This window comes from Eumetopias jubatus, unplaced genomic scaffold, assembly GCF_037043125.1.
Source record: "Eumetopias jubatus isolate StellerSeaLion01/CBP00866 unplaced genomic scaffold, mEumJub1_p1.0 scaffold_11, whole genome shotgun sequence".
In the NCBI taxonomy this organism is placed as follows: domain Eukaryota; kingdom Metazoa; phylum Chordata; class Mammalia; order Carnivora; family Otariidae; genus Eumetopias; species Eumetopias jubatus.
In genome coordinates this window covers 88,707,906-88,714,764 of record NW_028274817.1, presented here as the reverse complement: position 1 = coordinate 88,714,764, position 6,859 = coordinate 88,707,906, and the positions used below count along the sequence as shown (strand labels likewise).

The 6,859-nt window shown below is 34.7% G+C and overlaps 1 non-coding gene across 1 annotated transcript; it reads left to right on the top strand.

The window, feature by feature from the left end:
* Positions 1–252: 252 nt before the first annotated feature.
* On the top strand, positions 253–361 carry LOC114216887 (U6 spliceosomal RNA). The gene has a single exon (XR_003610862.2). It is a non-coding gene; the product is annotated as a U6 spliceosomal RNA (small nuclear RNA).
* The last annotated feature ends 6,498 nt before the right edge of the window (positions 362–6,859 follow it).

The following is a 6,859-nucleotide window of genomic DNA, read 5'->3' as shown; positions in this document are numbered from 1 at the left end:
TCAAATACAATATAGGTAGGTTGAAATTAAAAGAATAAAAATATCTATACTATACAAACATCAATTAGAAGAAAGCAGGAGTGGCTATATTATTAACAGACAAAAAAAAAATTACCTTGGACTGAGAGGAATTTTAGAGAACGATTAAGGAGTCAGTCTACCAAGAAGACATAGCAATCCTAAATTTGTATGCATAAACCAGCAAAGCTGCAAAATATGTGAAGCAAAAATTAATACAATTACAGTTGAATAGTGATCACTTCGGCAGAACATATACTAAAATTGGAGTGATACAGGGAAGATTAGCATGGCCCCTGCACAAGGATGACATGCAATTACAGTTGGAAACTTCAACACCCCTCTATAAACAACTGATAAAACTTCTAGGCAATCAACAAGGATGTATAAGAACTTAACACACCATCAACCAACAGGATTTAAGTAACATTTATATAACATTCCACCCAATAACAGCAGAATACACCTTCTTTTAAAGTGTCCATGGCACAAAGATGGCACTGAAAGTGAAGAAGGAAGCCCCTGCCCCTCCCAACGCCAAAGCCAAGGTTTTGAAGGCCAAGAAAGCAGTACTGAAAGATATCCAGAGTCACAAAAAGAAGAAAAGAAGGAGGAGGAGGAGAAGGAGGAGGAAAAGGAGGATAGTCACACATCACTCAACTTTTAGTGGCCCAAGCCACTCTGGTTCTAAAAGCAGCCAATATATCCCTGGAAGTGCACCTGCAGAAGAAACAAGTTTGACTATTATGCCATCATCAACTTGCCCCTGACCACAGAGTCAGCCATGAAGAAGATAGAAGACAACAGCACACTGTGTTCATTGTGGATGTTGGGGCCAATAAACACCAAATCAAACAGGCTGTGAAGAAGCTCTAAGACATTGAGGTGGCCAAGGTCAACATCCTGATCAGGCCTGATAAAGAGAAGAAGGCATATGTTCAACTTGCCTCTAACTATGATGCTTTGGATATTGCCAACAAAATCGGGATCAGCTAAACTGAGTCCAGCTCGCTAATTCTAAATATAAACATTTTGCCACACCACACAAAATAACAAAGTATCTATGGAACATAGAACAAGATAGTTCGTATTCTGGACCATAAAACAAATTTCAACAAAATGAAAAGAATGGAAATAAGAGTTTGTTCTCTGATTACAAAAGACTCAAACTAGAAACCAGTAACAGAAAGATAACAGAAAATATCCCAGCATTTGAAAACAAAAAAAGCATACTTCTAAATAATCCATGGATCAAAGAGGAAATTTCAAAGAAAATAAGAAATACATTGAATTGGATGAAAATTAGAATCTAGCATATCAAAATTTGTGAGATGCTGCTAAACCAGTGCTGAGAGGGAAATTTTTACCATTAAATGTTTACATTAAAAAAAAAACGGAAAAATCTCCAGTCACCTAATATTAAGGAACTTCATCAAGGAGAACAAAATAAGCCCAAAGGAAGCAAAAGGAAAGAAACAACAACAATAAGAGCAGAAATCAATAAAATTGAAAGCAGAAAAACAATATAGAAAATCCATAAAACAAGGCGATGATTCTTTGAAAAGAGCAGTAAAAGTGACAAGTCTCCAGCAAGACTGACAAACAACAAAAGAGAGAAGGCACAAATTACTACTATCAGAAATGAAACACAGGCTGTCACTGCAGACCTTGCAAACATCAAAAGGATAATAAGGAAATGGTGTGAACAACTCTACACACAAATTTGATGAATTAGATGAAATGGAGCAATTTTTCAAAAAGCACAAGGTACCACAACTCACCCAATTTGAGTAGCCCTATAACTACTATAGAAGTTTGTAACTTTAAAACTCCCAAGAAAGTAATCCCCAGGCTCACATAAATTCTACCAAACATGAATTCTAGGTGAAGTCTACCAAACATTTGAAAAAGAACCTCAAATTTGTAAAATCCTTTCCAAAAATTAGAAAGGAGAACAATTCTGAGCTTATCTTATGAGGGCAGTATCACCCTGATACCAAAATCAGACAGATAGTCCAAAAAAAGAAAACTGCAAACAAACAGCTCTCATGAATGTAGGCATAAAAGTACTTAACAAAGTATTATCACATAGAATTGAGCAACAAGCAAAAATAATTACACATCAGGGATGAAGAGGATTGATTCCAGAGATGCAAAGCTGGTTCCATATCTGAAAAGCAATCTATGTAAACCACCATATTAATGGTCTAGAGAAGAAAAGTAGTATGATCATGTCAATTGATGCAGAAAAAGCACTTGAGAAAATTTATCATTCAAGGAGGATATCAGCAAAGATGGTGAAGAGAGCAATTTCAAAAATCTGTCCTTCCATAAAAGCAATTAAAAACCTGGCAAAAGCAACATTTTCAGAACTCTGGAAACTAACTAAAAGCTTATAGTGACAAGGAGAGTGCTTAGTCAAAAACAAAAACAAAAACAGAAAACAAACAAAAATCAAGCCAAATCTCAGTAAGAAAAGTGACTTTATGGAATTTTCACAGATCTTGGTTCCGTCCCCCCATCCCAAGCCCAGTGGTAGCCTTGAAAATAACACCCCACCTTCCTGGTACTGGTGTGGAGGGGAGCAAAACAGACCTTATTTACAAAGAATGGTAATTAATTGCTTTGACTCATCTGGTAGCTCCTTGGAAGATCAGCTCACAAGGTTTACCTTTATCTTGCCTATCTCAAAACTCAGCCTGTTTCTGAACATAGAGTTATGGCATGATCCAGCAGTTCCATTCCTAGATACATACCCAAGAGAAGTAAAAACATATGTTCACATAAAAACTTGTACATGAGTGTTCATAACAATACTATTCATAATAGCCAAAAAGTGGGAACAACTCAAATGTCCATCAACTGGTGAATGAATACACAAACTTTGGTATATCCATACAATGGAAAATTATTCAGTCATGAAAAGGAATGAAGGATTGACACATGCTACAACATGAATGAAATTGAAAACATTATACTAAGTGAAAGAAGCCAGACACAAAGGTCACATCTTGTATGAATCCATTTCTATGAAACATCCATAATAGATAAATCTATAGACACAGAAAGCAGATCAGTGGTTGCCAGGGGCTGAGGGGAAGGCGGAATGGAGAGTGACTGCTGAATGTGTATGGATTTCTGTTTGAGGTATTAAGAGCGTTCTGGAATTGGGTGCTGGTGATAGTCACACAGCATTGTGAATATACTAAAAAACACTGAATTGTACACTTTAAAATGGTTTAAATAAGTAATTCTTTGTTACATGACTTTTATCTCAATAAAAGTAATGCAAAAAACGTTCAACACACATTCATGATAAAAATGCTTAGAAAATTAGGAATAGAGAGTTGTTTCCTCAATTTGCTAAAGAATGCCTTCAAAAATCCTATAGCTGACAAGAAACACAATGGTGAAAGACAATGATTCCTTCCTAAGATCCAGAACAAGGCAAAGATATCTGCTCTTTTTGCTTTTATTCAGCATAATACTGAAATCTTAGCCAGAACAATCAGGCAATAAAAACCTGATTCAGATCAAGAAGGAAGAAATCAAAGCATCCCTATTTTCAGACGACATGATGGTCTACGTAGAAAATGCCACGAAATTTACATAAAAACTCCTAGAACTAATACGTGAAGTTAGCAAAGTCATAGAATATAAGATCAACATATAAAAATCAATAGTATTTCTATGTACTACCAATGAACACATGGACACCAAAATGAATAACAATACCATTAAACCACTCAAAAAAAAAGAGAAACACTTAGGTATAAATATAACAAAATATGTCTTATACATTTATGTTAAAAACTACAAAACCCTGATGACAGAAATAAAATATTTAAATAAATGGAGAGACATAGCCTATCCAAGGATTGGAAAACTCAACATAATAAAGGTTTCATTTCTCCCCAAACTGATACACAGGTTTCATGCAATTCTTATCAATATCCCAGTAAGACATTTTGTGGATATAAACAACATTTTCTAAAATGTATTTGGAAATGTCATGGAACTAGAACAGCTAAAAGAATTTTGAAATAGAATCAGGAAATAGAAAATTGGAAAGGAGTACTCCATCCAATTATTATTATATTGCTACAGTAATGAAGACAGTATAATATGGACAGAGGAAAATACCCATGAATCAATGAAACAGAAAAGAGAACCCAGAAATAGGACTGATAAGCAAGACCAGCTGATTTTTGACAAGATGCAAAAACAATTCGATGGAGGAAAGATAATCTTTTTAATAAATGGTGCTAAAGCAATTGAATATCCATAGACAATCAACCCATAAAACGAACCTCGACCTAAACCTCATACATTATATAGAAATTCACTCAAAATCAATGATATATTTAAATGCAAAAGACAAAACCATAAAACTTTAGAAGAAATCATGGGGAGAATCTTTGGGTCTAAGGCTAGGCAAACATGAAACCAAAAGCACAGTTCATAAAAGAAAAAAGTAAAAAAAATTAAAAAATAAATAAATAAAAGAAAAAAGTCATTAAATTGGACTTCATCAAAATTTAAAACTCTGTGACAGACTCTGTTAAAAGAATGGAAAAATAATCTATATACCTGGAGAAAATATTTATGAAACATATCTAACAATGGACTTGTATCTAGAATATATATGGAATTCTCATAATTTAATGGTAAAAAGCAAACAATCCACTTAGGAAATAGGGAAAAGAAATGAAGTGACATTTCACTAAAGAGGATGTACAGATGACAAATAAACACATTCAACATCACTAGCCATAAGACAAGCACTGCTATTAGAAAAACTAAAACATAAATAAACAAACAAAGACAATATCAAATGCTGGCAAAGATGTGGAGAACCTCTACCTCTAAACATTGCTAGGGAAAATGTAAAATGTTACAGCCATTCTGGAAAATAGTTTGGCAATTTCTTTAAAAAAACTGAACACATACTTTCCATATCATCCAGCAAAAGCACTCCTGGGCATCTATCTTAGAGAAATGAGAACTTACATCTACACAAAAATATGTACACAAGGAGCGCCTGGATGGCTCAGTCTGTTAAGCGGCCAACTCTTGATTTCGGCTCAGGTCATGATCTCGGGGTCCTGGGATCGAGCCCTGTGTCAGTCTCTGTGCTCATTGGGGAGTCTGCTTGAGGAGTCTCCCTCTTCCTCTCCCTCTGCCGCTCCCCACCTCTAAAATAAATAAATAAATAAATCTTTTTTAAAAATGTGTACACATATGTTTATAGCAGCTTTATTTGTAATAGTCAAAACTGCAACCAACTAAAACATCCCTTAATAGATAAATTGTTAAAAAACAAAAAACAAAACTGTGGTACATCGATACCTTGGAATACCCCTTAGCCATTAAAAGAAAAAACTATCAATACACACAACAGTTTGGACGGATATCAAGGGCATTATGCCAAGTGAAAAAGGTCAGTCTTGAAGGTGACATACTGTATGAGTCCATTTATATAATATTCTCAAAATGATAATATTATAGAAATGGTAGACAGACTTATAGCTACCAGGAGTTAACAATGGTGGATTGGAGGGAAGTGAGTATGACCATAAAAGACTGGCAGGCAAGATACACAGGAAAGTATAAGACACTGACGAAAGAAATAGAAGACACAAATAAATGGAAAGATATTCTGTGCTCATGGATTGGAAGAATTAATATTGTTAAAATTCCATCCTACTCAAAGCAATCGACAGATTCAATACAATCTCTACCAAACTTCCAATGGCATTTTTCACACAGATTGAGCAAACAATCCTAAAATTTATATAGAACCACAAAAAACCCTGAATAGCCAAAGCAATCTTGAGAAAGAACAAGCCCAGAGGCATCACACTCCTTGATTTCAAACTATATTACAAAGCTATCATAATCAAAACAGTGTGGTATTAACATAAAAACAGATATATGGATCAATGAAACAGAACTGAGAGCCCAGAAACAAACCCATGCATATATGGTCAATTAATTTACAACAAAGGATGCAAGAATGTACAGTAGCAAAAGGAGAGTCTCTTCAATAAGTGGTATTGGGAAAACTGGACATTCACATGTAAAAGAATGAAATTGGACCTCTATCTTACACTGTACACAAAAATTAACTTAAACTAGATTAAATATTTGAGTATAAGATCTGAAACCATAAAACCAGAAGAAAACATAGGCAGTAAGCTCCTTGACACTGGTCTTGACAATGATGTTTTTTATTTGACACCAAAAGCAAAGACAACAAAGAAATATAAACAAGGGGGGACTATATCAAACTAAAAAGCTTCTGCACAGCAAAGGAAACCATCAAGAAAATTAAAAGGCAACCTGCTGAATGGGAGAAAATATTTGCAAATCATATAACTGATAAGGGGCTAATACCCAAAATATATAAAGAACTCAGACAACTCAATAGCAAAATACCAAACAATTTGATTAAAAAATGGGCAAGAGGATCTGAATAGACATTTTTCTAAAGAAGACACACAGATGGCCAACACAGCATCACTAATCATCAGGGAAATGTAAACCAAAATCCCCATGACACTTACCTCACACCTATCAGAATGGCTATTACCAAAAAGACAAGAAATACAAAGTGTTGGTGAGGATGTGGAGAAAATGCAACCTTTGTATGCTGTTGGTGGGAATGTAAATTGGTGCAGCCACTGTGGAAAACAGTATGGAAGTTCCTCGAAAAATTAATAGAGCTACCACATGGGCTAGCAATTCCACTTCTGGGTATTTATCCAAAGAAAATAAGAACACAAATTCAAAAAGATATATACACCCCCACATTCATTGCAGCATTATTTACAATAGCCAA